Here is a 13699-nt window from a genome sequence, read left to right on the forward strand (position 1 = left end):
TAGATACATGGTACAATAGCACCAATCGCTACGTTAAAAGAGAAACACGTAAACTGGAGCGCAATTGGAAACAAACCCAATTAGAGGTATTTAAAATTGCGTGGAAAGAGAGTACAAAAAGGCACTAAAAGCAGCAAAGGCTGGGCACCTCCAAAACCTCATAGAAACTAACAAAAATTATCAAAGGTTTTATTTAGTACAGTTGCTACATTAACAAATAAACAGACATCACCTGACCAGGTTATTCTGCCCCTCCTTGGTAGCAATTGTTTACAGAGAAAATAGAAAAATATGAGACAAAATAGTAAAAACCGAACTTCCCAGTCTTCCCTATGAATTAGTATCAACCATCACCCCAAAATTTCCCCTTTAAAACAGGAAGATTGAATTAAACTTATTGCAACATCTAAACCTACAACCAGCTTATGAGAGAGTACTTTTGCACATACATTACTGTGGGATTTTTGGACTGCCAAGATTTCACATCATATTTACGCTTTTTGATCGTCTTTCTGTGAACTGCTGAACCGGAGTTGATGCTGTAATCTCCCATGCATCGGTGTCAACAGGAGTGGTTACTGGGCTTACACCTGCAGCCGAAGTACTGTTGGAGGGGCACGGGTAAAGTCAGGGACTGTGTTTCATCCGAGCTGCTGGGAGTCAATTTAATTTTCTGTGGCTGTATATCTTTGTAGCCACTTATCCATTTTCATTTAACAACCAGTCGAATGACATGCGGTTCGTAAAGACGTGCACTTACGCATTATACTTGAGTGGAAGCATATTTTTTTATTGGATGTCATGATTTTGACCTTTTCTGGCACAAACAGACTACTATTTGTATATATTTATATTTAGGTTGTGAGAAAACTTACTTATCAGACAGACATCAATTTGTCCATTTAAATGGGGAATCATCAAATCTAATGCAAGAAAATTATGGATTACCTCAGGGATCGGTTTTAGGACCCTTGCTTTTCCCCATACATGCAGACCCTTGGCAACACTATTAGAAAACATGGAATCAGTTTCCACTGTTATGCAGATGATACTCAGCTATATATCTCATCAAGACCAGATGATTCCTAGCAGCTATCCAAACTGGCAGAGTGCATCCAATATATAAAACATTGGATAACTAGTAATTTCCTTCTTTTCAATTCTAATAAAACAGAAAAAATATTTATCGGACCAAATACAGGTGAGCAGAATATTTCGGATTAAAACCTGCAAATTGAAGGCTGCACTGTAACTACAACAAATACAGTTAAAGACCTAGGCTTTATATGAGACGGAAACCTTTAACTTGAAAATAACATCTCAAATGTCACAAAAACAGGCTTCCTCCACCTTATAAATGTTGCCAAATTATGAAATAATTGTGTTGCTAACGCAGAAAAGCTTATTCGTGCATTTGTGACCTCAAGAATTGACTATTGTAATGCACTGCTTAGTTGTTGTCCTGCATCGTCAATAAACAAACTACAGTTAGTTCACAATGCAGTTGCCAGAATTCTTATCAGATCCAGAAAATATGATCACATAACCCAATTTTATCATCCCTTCACTGGCTACCCATTAAGTATCGTGTTGACTTTAAAGTTCTTTTAATAAGTTATAAAGCCCTTAACAGTTTAGCCCCTACCTACATAAAAGAGCTTGTATCACACTACAACACATTACACACTCTAAGAGTGCTTTCACACCCGACTTTTAGTATGGTTGAATCGCTCTAGAGTTCGTTATTCTTCTTTCTGTGATTTGTTTGGGCAGGTGTGAATGCAACAATCGCACTCGATTGTGCACCAAAAGCAGACCAACTAAGTGTACACTTAAAAACAAACCCTGGACCGGTTTGTTTGTCATGAGAACGTGATCCAACCTCACACAGACTCAAATGCAAAATGTACTCCATGTTTTTGTTTGTTGACAGTTTGCATTAGCATGGCAGCTCGCAGACAAAATTGGAGTTGTGAGGAGGTGCAGAGCCTCATAGAAATATTACAAATTAAGGGGGATTTAATAGATCTGTGAAACACTGCCGGGTTAGGTAAAGAAACTCCGCCAGCAGTATATCTAAGTGCAGGATGTAAAAGTTCCCCTGGTATGATGACCTCGATAATATAATTTTACTTGGGACAAAACCGGATGTTGATCCGGTGGATGTTGTTAAGATCACTATTGGCGCTTAAATGATGCGAACAGATGCTAACACAGTTTACCAGGCTAACGTACCACATCTGACTCACGATGTTGACAGTGAGTTTATTTAGTTTAAAAAAGCAGTTTAGGAAATACATTCTCGCCAACGAGTGATGTGGATGTTGTCATGTGACTGCATTTTGGTTCGTTTCAACTGGTTCGGACCAAAGCAATCAGTGCAGTGTGAAAAGGAACAAACACCGGTGAAAAATGCTACATTGGTCTGGACCAAATGAACCAAACTAAAGGTGAGAAAGTGCCCTAAGATCTCAAAACTCCGGACTTTTGATAACACCTAGAATAACTAAATCCACCAAAGGGGTCGAGCGTTCTTTTTTTACGTAGCACTTTAACTCTGACATGCCTTCCCAGATACTATTTGAGGGTCAGATACACCCTCCCAATTTAAATCTCAAATTTAAATTATTTATTTCTTGCTTGTTCTATAAACACCATGCGCTGTGTTTAACCTTTTATGTGTTTTTCTGTTTTTTAAACTGCTTTGGAACAATGCACATTGTAAAAAGCGCTATATAAATTGAATTGAATTGAACTAATGTACTTTTTGAAGTCTCAACCCGTTGACTATGAATCTAAAGGAGGGCTTGTATTAAAACATGATGTCAAAATAACAGTTGGCAACAGGGTATCAGTTACCATAGTTACCACATGGCCATTAAAAAACTTTCCTAAAAGTTGTTTTTTGCATGGTAAATAAAGCAAACAATACACAATCGTAATTTGTCATTAGCTGAATAAGATAAGCTCTATAATGGCAGCAGTCGATTCAGGCACATCATGGCATGTCTGGAGCAGACCTTATTTTGCCCATTTTATTACAGCTAAAAAAATAAATAAGGAAATTCAGTTTAGTGAGATTTTCACTGAGTAAACCAAAGCTTGAATATATATTTATGTTGCATTACTGGCTGTAACTGTGAGACTGAATTAAACGCTACAGTATGTCAGTTTATATTGATTTTCATCAATACAGTACTATATATAATGGTCAGTACACCAAAAGCATTTACTAACATCTATTTTCAAAGGAGTCCACATCATCTCTGAATTGCTTGTTCTAATTGGTTAACTACCTGGGAAAGAATCAATACAAGCACACAGGTTCAAGTTTCCCTTTTTGACAGAGACTATGAGACGTGGATATTGATAATTGAAACCTTTATTTGGTACTAGTTGTAATTTTAATATATGACCATAAATAATTAAAAACTGGTCACTGCAATGGTGGTAGTCAGGAGTTCAATCACATGAAGCAGACAATTTTAACTAAACAAAATAGTACACAAACTTCGGGAACTGGGATCACCAGTAGTTGAACAGGCTAGATCCTAGGCCTCCAAAATGGCCGCAAGGGTCAACCCGTGCACCAAACAGACAACCACGACACACACACACGTGGAATACACGTCAAAAGAAAATATAAAGAAAACTACACTTGGTAGGAAACCTCTGGCACCAGGGATAACTAGCCTGCCCACTCTGGACTCCTCCCAGCTCCTAGAAATAAAGAAAATAGAAATGGAACAATGATTAAATTAAACAAAACTATAATGAAAACAAGAAAACTAAAGAAATAAGTATAAAAAGGAAATCAATTAAACAATCTTCTAAATGTACACCAGAAACACCGGCAACCACTAGGCCACCGCACACACCCCTGGGCCGGCTAGCGAGAAAAGCGAGCAAGCAGCAACCCTGAAGCAACGCGAAGCAAAACAAAAGCAAAACGGCAGTATTGAGACATCAAATCTTGCAGCGACAGAGCACAAAAAGATGCAAGGATGCACTGGTTTGTATCTAAAATATAAATACACAATTTAAAACAATGACTTCACATACCTTTCAACACGATCGTAAAAGAAGAGTAGGTTTTACATACCCACATGCGGGAAAACCTGTCACCTATCCGGCGGAGCACCTTAAGTAACTACGCGAAAATAATGGTAACAATTAAGAAAAGATCTCTGACATGCATATCGCGTGAAAGTACAACGATACCTACCGACAGGAAGACAGCGGTTACTGCACGAGCTAGTTTATTTCGCAGATGTGAATTTTTTTTAATAATCAGCTTAAACTGAAAACATATGACATTTAACTTAAATATAGTCAATGAAAAATTACAATGTAGATTTAATCATAAACAAAATAAAAGGACACACTTAAAATAGTGGATTAATGGGAAAATGTTGCTAACCAATAATTCATGTTTCCTCAAACATATTAGTGAACTTTTGTACTAGTATAGCAATTCAAACTTGTAGAATTCAGGTTCAAACTAAATGCAATGATAGTTTTTAAATAAGCAGTCAGTCCACCCCGACAACAAATGCTGCCAAACTAGACTTGGTCTGCCAACAGCAAACAACACAGAACGGGAATAGAACAGGTCACACAGAACATGTTCTTGCATTTGGTAACATCTACTGAATTGAACAGAATGTAGTGGTCCTTGAAATACGCAGATGCAAAAAATGGGTTCTCATTACCGGATGCTAAAAAAACCGCATCATAACATACAGACAGACCAGCTTTTAAAAATCACACTGATGAAATGTGTTGCGTAAACAACTACGGAAATCACAGATAAATTAAAAGGAGATCAAATATAATGACCTGTAGAGAAACTTTTATAGTGTGTTCAATACTTGCCACAACATTGTAACATCTTTGAATAATCTTAATTCAAATTCATTTTTTAGGAAAATATTGTTAAATGCGATAATGATTTAAAAGATCTTAACTGCTTTAGAAATAAATTTAGCCATTTTTGGCATCACTTGTAACAAGTAGCTGTAGAATTAAAATGATCATATCGGTGCACGTCAGGCATCAGTTTCCATTTAAATGTCTCAAAGCTTTTAAAGATGTCTGAGAGATGTGTGAATGTCACATTATTGAAAAGGGAGCAGATCCAATCAGAGAGGAGAACACTGTGGCTTTAGAGCCATCTTTCATCACACTATTCACAGCGCTCTTGAACACCCTTACCATTCAGGTCATAGAGCTGCTCCAAAAATGACTTACCCCGACTGATCTGGTCAAACTGTCCAGTTATCACACACATGTTTGAGATCCACCATCAATATCTGGCATGTCTCTGTTGAAAAAACAACCAATTAGATAGATAGGAAATATGTATGTTTACACATTTCAATTTAAATTATTACAAATAGTATTACTCTTATGGATTTCAAAATATCAAAAATTGTGAACACAAACTGTTAGACGGACTTTCATTACAAAACATTTGCCATTCTTCCTAAACTGTGACGTAGAAAGCTTAATGTTACACCGCATAAAAATATTCTTTTTCATGATGCGTGGTTTATCCCAAGATCATTTCTCTATTTATATCTTGCATTGCTTTATGCCATTTCATAATTAATATTCACTGCTCAGAAGATGCAATGATATGCTATGCAAATAAGATGACACTAATGAGTTACCGATTATAAACACTCCATTAATTCAGTACGTCTTTTTCTGTGAGCTCCATGCATATCAGCTGAGAGTGCTAATGAATGTTCAGCTAATACAGCAATGTAAAGACATAAAACCAAGACGTTTATACTTCTATGTTTGAATGAATGGGTCTAGGTTTAGCTGGTTATGGTATCGTGTGCTATTGAAACACCATGTGGCTAAAAAAATACATCTTTCTCTTTCAAGAGCCATTTAGAACTGTCTGTTAATTCTGCCAAAACAATTGCTTTCACGTGTTCACCAAAGTCTGTTAGGTTATCCGCTATTCTCCCCCACTGTTTCGACATTGTCTTGGTGTGGTTCGCCTGAGCACATAAGGATTACATCCTTTAAGGGTCAGACCGGGTGTGGGTAAAGCCTTAGACAAACTATGGGGCCCTTGGGAGCAAACAGGTTAAATGACTTGTTCAACGATAGCAATGGAAGCAGTTTGAGTGGGACGTTATCAGTTGATTTGCCTGACAGCTCATGTACAATGCTCCCACTCAGGTAGAAAATTTCAGTATGTGCCACAACGTTAATTCTTTACGGTTAAGCGACAGAGGATTAAATTACCCATATCAGAGATGGGTGGCCCCACACACATCTCCTGTCACGTAACAGCTGCTTCACCATATAAACCTAGACTCTGTCCATTGATCTTCATAAGTGTTTTAGTATTTAAGAGACAGATCTGTCAATGATAAGCAAGTAAGACCAAGTAATTGAGCACTTTTTGCAGATTAGATAGAAATGAATACTCTGCAATCAGTCTGAATGACATAGTGTGACTGCAAATGAAGATAAATAGATATTAATGACCATCTGCTTGTCCTTTGGATCCAAATAAGAAACACACCACGTATTTTTTGTTAGACAGCTAAGTCACATTTTATCTGTGCTTTATCATTAGCACTTTTTGTCATTATTGGGCAACATGTTGACTCAAATCTTCTGTATTGGCTCTTTGAAAGAAATTGTTGTTTAAATAAGTTCATAATTGAATAAAATAAGTTCTGTCTGGATAATTTTTATCAAAAACCATTGACAATTAGCATACAGTTTAGATTGGCAGTATGTTTCTGTTCTGGGCAAAACTCCCATCCTTGCAGCCAGCATGAATAAGAGCAGGGAGAGCAGCGATAAGGTGAACGGAACATAACAAACAGATGTCATAAGTTCTCAATGACATTTAAGTTTAACACATAATAAAAATGTAATTAAGACTTATGAAGAGAGATATCAGAAAGTCGAGTCCTGCTTGTAAATTTGAGGTGAAGTTGGGGATGGAGGAGGGTAATTCACTTGTGAGGAAAGCGATAAGCTGCTGATAGCTGAATGAATTTAAATCGGAAGCTGTGATCGCGTCATATTTCTTGATTTTTAGCTTCATTCACTGACATGCTTAGCGAACTGTGAATAAACAATATGCAATGTGTTCCTTGTATATTGCTTTAAGACAGCATTTCAGAAGTGAACTGAGGCAAAATAAAATTGTTCTCCACCGAAAGCACCGTCTGAATGATACTGTATATAGAGTACAGTCGAGCAACCACACTCAGATTGTTTGCTCTGTTTTATTTGTTTATTATTATGGCATAGTAAAGTCTGCCGCAGACAAATTATTTCAATAATGACAAAGGCAGACCAAAAAAACTATGCCCTTATTTTGTAAATTTTTCTGTAAGAATTGCCATCAAAATAAAATGTGCAATTTTTAAGGCTATGATGTAAATGAACCTTTGGCCATCACCAGTTTTGTTTGCTACTATATCAGACGATGTACGAACAAACTGTGTGAAGACTGTGTCTAGAGCTGACACTACATAATTAAGATAATTCCCCTTTTTGAACACAAAACAAAATTGTTTTCCATGTATATTCTGCAGTAGGTACTGTGTATTTCGGCGAAGCAGGGAGTTGATAATGATCTGGTCTCATGATCTGACCAGAAAGTCATTTGCATTCCGGTGAAAGAAGTGATAGTCAAAGGGCCTTAGACAGCTGCCATCCAGCACAACCCTGTGAAAGCCCCAAAGCAGCGGAACCCAGAGTTTTGCAGAGGCAAGCTTCATGGATTTCTGTCCTATTCTTTTAGTTACTCATCATAATGACTCCATTTAGCTGTTCAATGACCCATTTAATGGCACAGAGCAGGCTTTGGAAGCACTGTGTCCTTGGCAGGGCAGATTTTGCAGCTGCCCTGGCGTATGCTACCTTTAACCCAAACTGTGGTCCATCTACACCGTCACTAAAAACCCCCACCCATCCACCTCTCCTGACTCCCAAACCACTAACACACCCCTTTGCATCACCAAGTTATCGGGGACCAGAAACAGCACCAAATGGGAATCCTGCATCACCATTATGCATCACAAATACATTTTTCATCATAATTTAAGCAAATGCACTGAAGATCTTGTGCTGGATATAAAAAAGCAAGGTTTAACTACATGTTTGATGTATTGAACAAATAAAAAGCACATCACATAACAGCTATTAATGCTCTCTTTATGCCCTGCCTTACATGTGATGTAAGCATAATAGAGTGAGCCGTGAGGGAGACGTTGCCCACAGGAGATTTGGACCCCATATGGTCCAAAGGAGCATATTACACACACACTGACCATGACCACCACTGTGCCCCCTTGCATCCCACTACCTCCACTCAGAGATGATTGATAGCCGCTGCTTAGCTGCTCACAGCTGAAGGAAGCTACACTTGGGAACGTGGGCAGAAAAACAGCCTTGTCGTGGTCCACTTTGATTCTTCAACAGCTGCTTCACGAAAAAAAAAACCACATCCAATGAGTCTTTTTAGAGACCTGTGTCTTTTGAAATGCAAGATGGCATTGAGCATCCACTATTCAGATACTGGAAACTTTTTCATAAGGCCACTGAAGTTTGTATTTTAGACAACTGATTTCATTTATCAGTAGCAATGCTAATGACATGTTATCCTTGTCATCCATAAACTGTAGTTCACCCGATAATGAACATAATTTTTGCGTTTACTCAACCTCATGTCATGGTAAACATGTATGCCACAAAATAAGATTTTAAAGAACACTGGTTTGAAAGAATGGTTAAAAATGTACCCAAGATGGGGTGGTACCTTTAAAAAAAAGTACACCTTTTCTGCACCTTAAGAGTGCATTGTGTTATTCTTTTTTTTCGGACAGTGTACCAAAACAACATTGGACCCCATTGACATTTCTCAAAATATGTTATTTTGCTGCAGAAAAAATTGTTATATACAGGTTTATTCAACATGATGGTTTACATTTTAGCGAGATAAAACTACATGATTTATGAAGGTCAATGTTTCTTTATGACTCACATAGGATCCTACAGTACCCATAGTTAAGCGCTGAAGGGGATTTTCCCTGACACATAAGCATTAGGCACAGAATTTAAACTGATTTAAAAATAATCTCATTATCTTCAGCGCCCTGGTGCTCCTGACCTTTCAGTTGTCCCTACAGTCTGGAACTTCTCAGGTAGATGCAAAACTACATGTTGAAACTGAATAACCAGTGCTAGTCTATAAACTGACCAATATTTAACACGTTTTATTTTATATAATAGCAGCCTTTGATCTTTTTCTCGACAGTTTTCTCTTCTATTAAATCATCCCCAGTATAAACACGCCTTTGGTCCACAAATAAAAGAACATGAAGCAAACTAGGAATGAACGGAGACTACGACATTTGTTTGGACTCAACTGACAAGGCATTTGTGATGTCAGTGTGTGTCAGTCTATTTGTTCCTAAAAGGAGCCAGACAAACCCCAAACATCACGGAAGAAACACACTGGCAGCCGGGCAGTATTGATTTCACTGTTCATTCCAATGATGTAGAGCTGCATGTGGCTATTATGAAATACAGAATGTCTGTTTATATTGGCAGCATCAAAACATTAGAAAACACATGAACGACACTCATTTGTTACCCTCAGGACAGCCGAGTAAGCGCTTCAAAATCATGCTTTACTGTACTAAGACCAAAAAGATTCCCAGGTGGATGTAATTGGAAATGATACACAATTATACTATACATGTGTGACCTTATGAAGCTTTGACCAGCTCTAAATTTGAAGGTTCTTGACTACGCCACCTGGTGCCTCTCACACCAGGATATACTCTGCACTTCAACTGCCAAATACCTAATCTAAGGCAAACAGGTTCGTAGCACTACACTAAAGATGAACTGGACAGAGACGTGCTTCCGATAGAAAAACAATACTTTATTACACACTGTTATGATTAAAAGTGCCGCAACATCATGTTCGAGGCACAATAGGTCCAAAACAAAAGAATTGGCCTCAAGAGACCCGACCTGGTATTGGCTGATACAAGGAACAATATAATTAACCATTTAATAGGGAGAAATACTTATTCACTGTCAAGGCAAGTTACCTGTCCGGGGTACGTGTGACATTCACCACCCGTGCTCTGGACTCTGGTGTCCACCATCACATGCACACACACACACACACACACGCACACACACACACACACAGGCACGACCACTACAAGTCAATGGTTCAATCAATATGGTGAAGTGCAGTTTACCACTACAACACGTGGTGCAGTGCGCGAGGACGGAACCAGGAACCTCTCGTGAGCAGCTACTCTAGCACTCCGGAAGAGAAGGAAAAAAGACGAGCTGTTATCACTAGCCGTGTAGATAGAGAATATAACACTATATGCTACTAGAACAGCCAACACCACATCGGTCAGACAGAGAATTAACTGGGGCCACAACACAAATAACGAAAAGAAAAATATATATATAAAACTTAATTTAGGCAAGGCTAAGCAGCAGGAGCAATCTGCCTCAATGTTGACATACGGAAATGACACAGTGGAAAAACAGCCCCTTTGCACCAGTCTTCACAATCCTTTTAGACGTCGCGTCTTATTTGCGGTACAGCTACCTGGCGGGTGCTTTGCCCAAGACCTTCGGTAATCCACAGCCCGACTACCCGGAAGTATCTGGCAATCAGTCAAACCCCTTCGCTGCACAGGAGAGCCACATACCCAAGTCCTAACAAGACCGAAGACCTATCTGGACACCAGCGAATATCTCAAAGCCCGACCGTGCAGACCGTCTTATAGAGACTAGCCTAGCCACAAATTAGTTGTTTAGCCACTCACGGCTAACCGGGTGACGTCAGAGGGCTGCCGTAGCTGCAGAGGGACAAACTTCAACCCGACAGTGACTACTCTGCCGGTTACACATGGTTTTAACAACAACACAGCGCTGTGTCTAGTTAAATGGATGGTTCACTTTCTTTCTTCTGCCGAACACAAAAGAAGATATTTTAAAGAATGTTAATAACCGATCAACAGCGGCACCCACTTCTGTTGTATGGACACTTCAAAATATCTTCATACAGGTTTGAAATGACAGGAGTACGAGTAAATAGTGACGTCATTTTTTTAATAATGTTATAAATTAGATAACACAAAACATTTTATATACAATGTTACTTTGAAACTTTATGTGTTAGTTTGAATTTGAATTGCAAATAGATTTAACTCTGTACATTCATTCGTTTTTCGTTTTGTTTTATAATGTTTATTTCATTTTCATTTTGGCCTATAATTGTCTGTTTAGTGTTTATTTGAATGACACCAAAACAGTTTTCACTTCATTTGCATTTTGTGAAAATGACTGCTTTTAGTTCCCTTTCTGTCGGTCTCTCGACGTTGTGTCGAAGCCGACAGATGGACACAACGTCTTGTTCCCTCCATCAGGGAACAGAGGTTACATACGTAACCGGGACGTTCCCTTTCTGTCGGTCTCTCGACGTTGTGTCGAAGCCGACAGATGGGGTTCGCCCTTGAGAACCAATCGTCTCTGACTATTTTGAAAAGGCCAATGAAATTGGCGAATGAAATTTGCATGCCGGGCTCCGCCCCCGGATATCCGGGTATAAAAGGGGAGCCGGCGTGCTCATTCATTCACCTTTTGTTCTTCGGAGCCTTCGCATCTGATGACATTCTTCGAATTGCCGATTTCTACGACGCGGTGCAGCGGAGATTCCCCTGGGCGTCCTGGCAGTTCCTGAGGTATTTTTCTAAAAGAGCAATTTCCTCAGCGTGGCATTGCCCGCTGATCTCTTGGGTGCAGTACACTCATCGAGGACGGGGACGGACACGGTGGTTGCCGCAAGTGTTCGGGGGTCCGATCACTGTGGCAGCCTCGTGGATTCGTCCTGCCCGCACGGCGCGCGGATGGCTATTCAGACGTTGCGTCACTGCGCGCGGATGGCTAGTCAGACGTTGCGTCACTGCGGGCGGACGGCTATTCAGACGTTGCGTCACGTTGGCTACGTTCTGTCAAGAGCAAGCCACCACCTCATTTGCTTCCCGTTCTGTGACCGCAGCGGCTACGGCCCTGCCGTCAGCGGCGGCGAGCAGCGAGGGTGATGTGGGGATTATCGTGAGCGTTAATCCGTCAGCCGGTCGGCTCGCGGACCGCTCGCGCCCCGTCTCGCTTGTTTAGCAGGTCCCCAAGGATGGTCCTAAGCCATCTTATTCCTCAGCCACGCGCTCGGACACGAGCCGTGGAGATGAGGTGTCTCTTGCAACATCGGAGCGCGACCTGCTGGCATCAGACTCTGGCGATTCCCTGAAGCTCCCTCCCTCGGGAGGTCGAGCACAGGTGAGAGCAGACGTCAAGATGTCAGCCATGCTCGCTCGGACCGCCGTGAGCGTCGGGTTGCGGTGCAGCCCTGGTGCTCGCGGCTGGGTACTCGCACATTGGGCCCGGCTCAAGTGCCAAGTTTTACCGAGCTGCATAAGAAGTTCAGTAAGACCTGGAGCGTCCCTTTCGGCGCGCTTCCGTCTAGCTGACTCTATCGCCCTCTCTTCCCTCGGGGCGGGGAGGCAGCTAGGGACTATGTCAATGCACCCTGGGTGGAGCATGCAGTCGCGGGTATCCGCAGACGGCGGCCACCTGGGGGGCTTGACCTAGACTCACCGTCCAGGGCATGTAAGGTCTCAACATCTCTGGTGTTGAGGCTGGCAGTGCCGTGGACCAAGCTGCCTCCACTCTTACGCATGGCCTTCCTGCAGGCCAGGGCGCTACAGAGAGCCCCACGGGGTAAGACCGACCCAAGTAGTGCCGCCGCCGACTGGCCCTCCGGGGACCGCGGTGGCAGCGCAGGCTGGGTCGGACGATGTCCACATCAGTGGCCCGGAAAGATGCCTCGGACCCAATCTTGCGCAGGGGGGCGATGTCGAGAAAGGCCACTTTCCCGACTCCCCTCTCGCAAGGTCGGCTGATTGGTGGCGCTGTCAAGGACTGCTCCAGCAGCCTTTTGACAGTGTAGAAACAGACCGGCCTGCTGTGACCCGGCCGCCTTTCGGCCGTCGAGGTCTCGCACGTGGTCTGCCCCCAGCAGCCCTGGCCTTCTCCAGCGTCGACTCCGGTTCTGGTGCCCCCGCAGGTGGCCCCCCGGAGGAGGACGTCAAGAGAAGGACCACCTAGAGAGATTGAACCATCGGGCCCGACCCAGCCTGGGTTGCTGGATGGTCGGACTGGGGCGGTCCCTGCCGCGTCCCAAACACCTTCTGGGCCCCTTCGGGGGCCTAGTGCCCGCCTTCTCACAAGGAGAGGTCTCTCTCTGGGTCCCACTTGCAGCCGCTCTCACCCTCTGAAAGATGGTGTTCGGCAACTCGACGTTGCGTCGTGGCGGCACGCAATGACGAGTATAAAGCAGCCCTCAGCACTCTCGCTTCGACGGTGCGTCGAGCTGCGCCATCGCCTGGCAGGTGATTTAGCGGAGCCGTTCCCCCCGGGGAGAACAGCACTGCTAGTCATTGAACCAACCCCCGCGGGTTGATGAAGTAGATCGCAGCCCCCCCTGTGAGGTCTCTGGGTGCTTGGTTAGCATTTCAAACCATCACGGTGGCTGGGAGTGTGGTCCGTCTCGGCATTCGATCCAGCTCGCCAGACCTCCGCCGGACTTCAGGCATCCTCTTACCTCAGCAGAGGCAGG

General features: G+C 42.2%; 1 protein-coding gene across 2 annotated transcripts in view; it reads right to left on the reverse strand.

The window, feature by feature from the left end:
- Positions 1–13699, reverse strand: part of elfn1a (extracellular leucine-rich repeat and fibronectin type III domain containing 1a) — a 90608-nt gene that overhangs the window by 32999 nt on the left and 43910 nt on the right. For both annotated transcript variants that reach the window (XM_079457666.1, XM_079457665.1), the window contains exon 2: positions 5251–5323. The gene's annotated coding sequence lies outside the window, so the exon portion shown is untranslated. The remainder of the gene's footprint in view (positions 1–5250; positions 5324–13699) is intronic.

This window comes from Barbatula barbatula, assembly GCF_947034865.1.
Source record: "Barbatula barbatula genome assembly, chromosome: 5".
Classification (NCBI taxonomy): domain Eukaryota; kingdom Metazoa; phylum Chordata; class Actinopteri; order Cypriniformes; family Nemacheilidae; genus Barbatula; species Barbatula barbatula.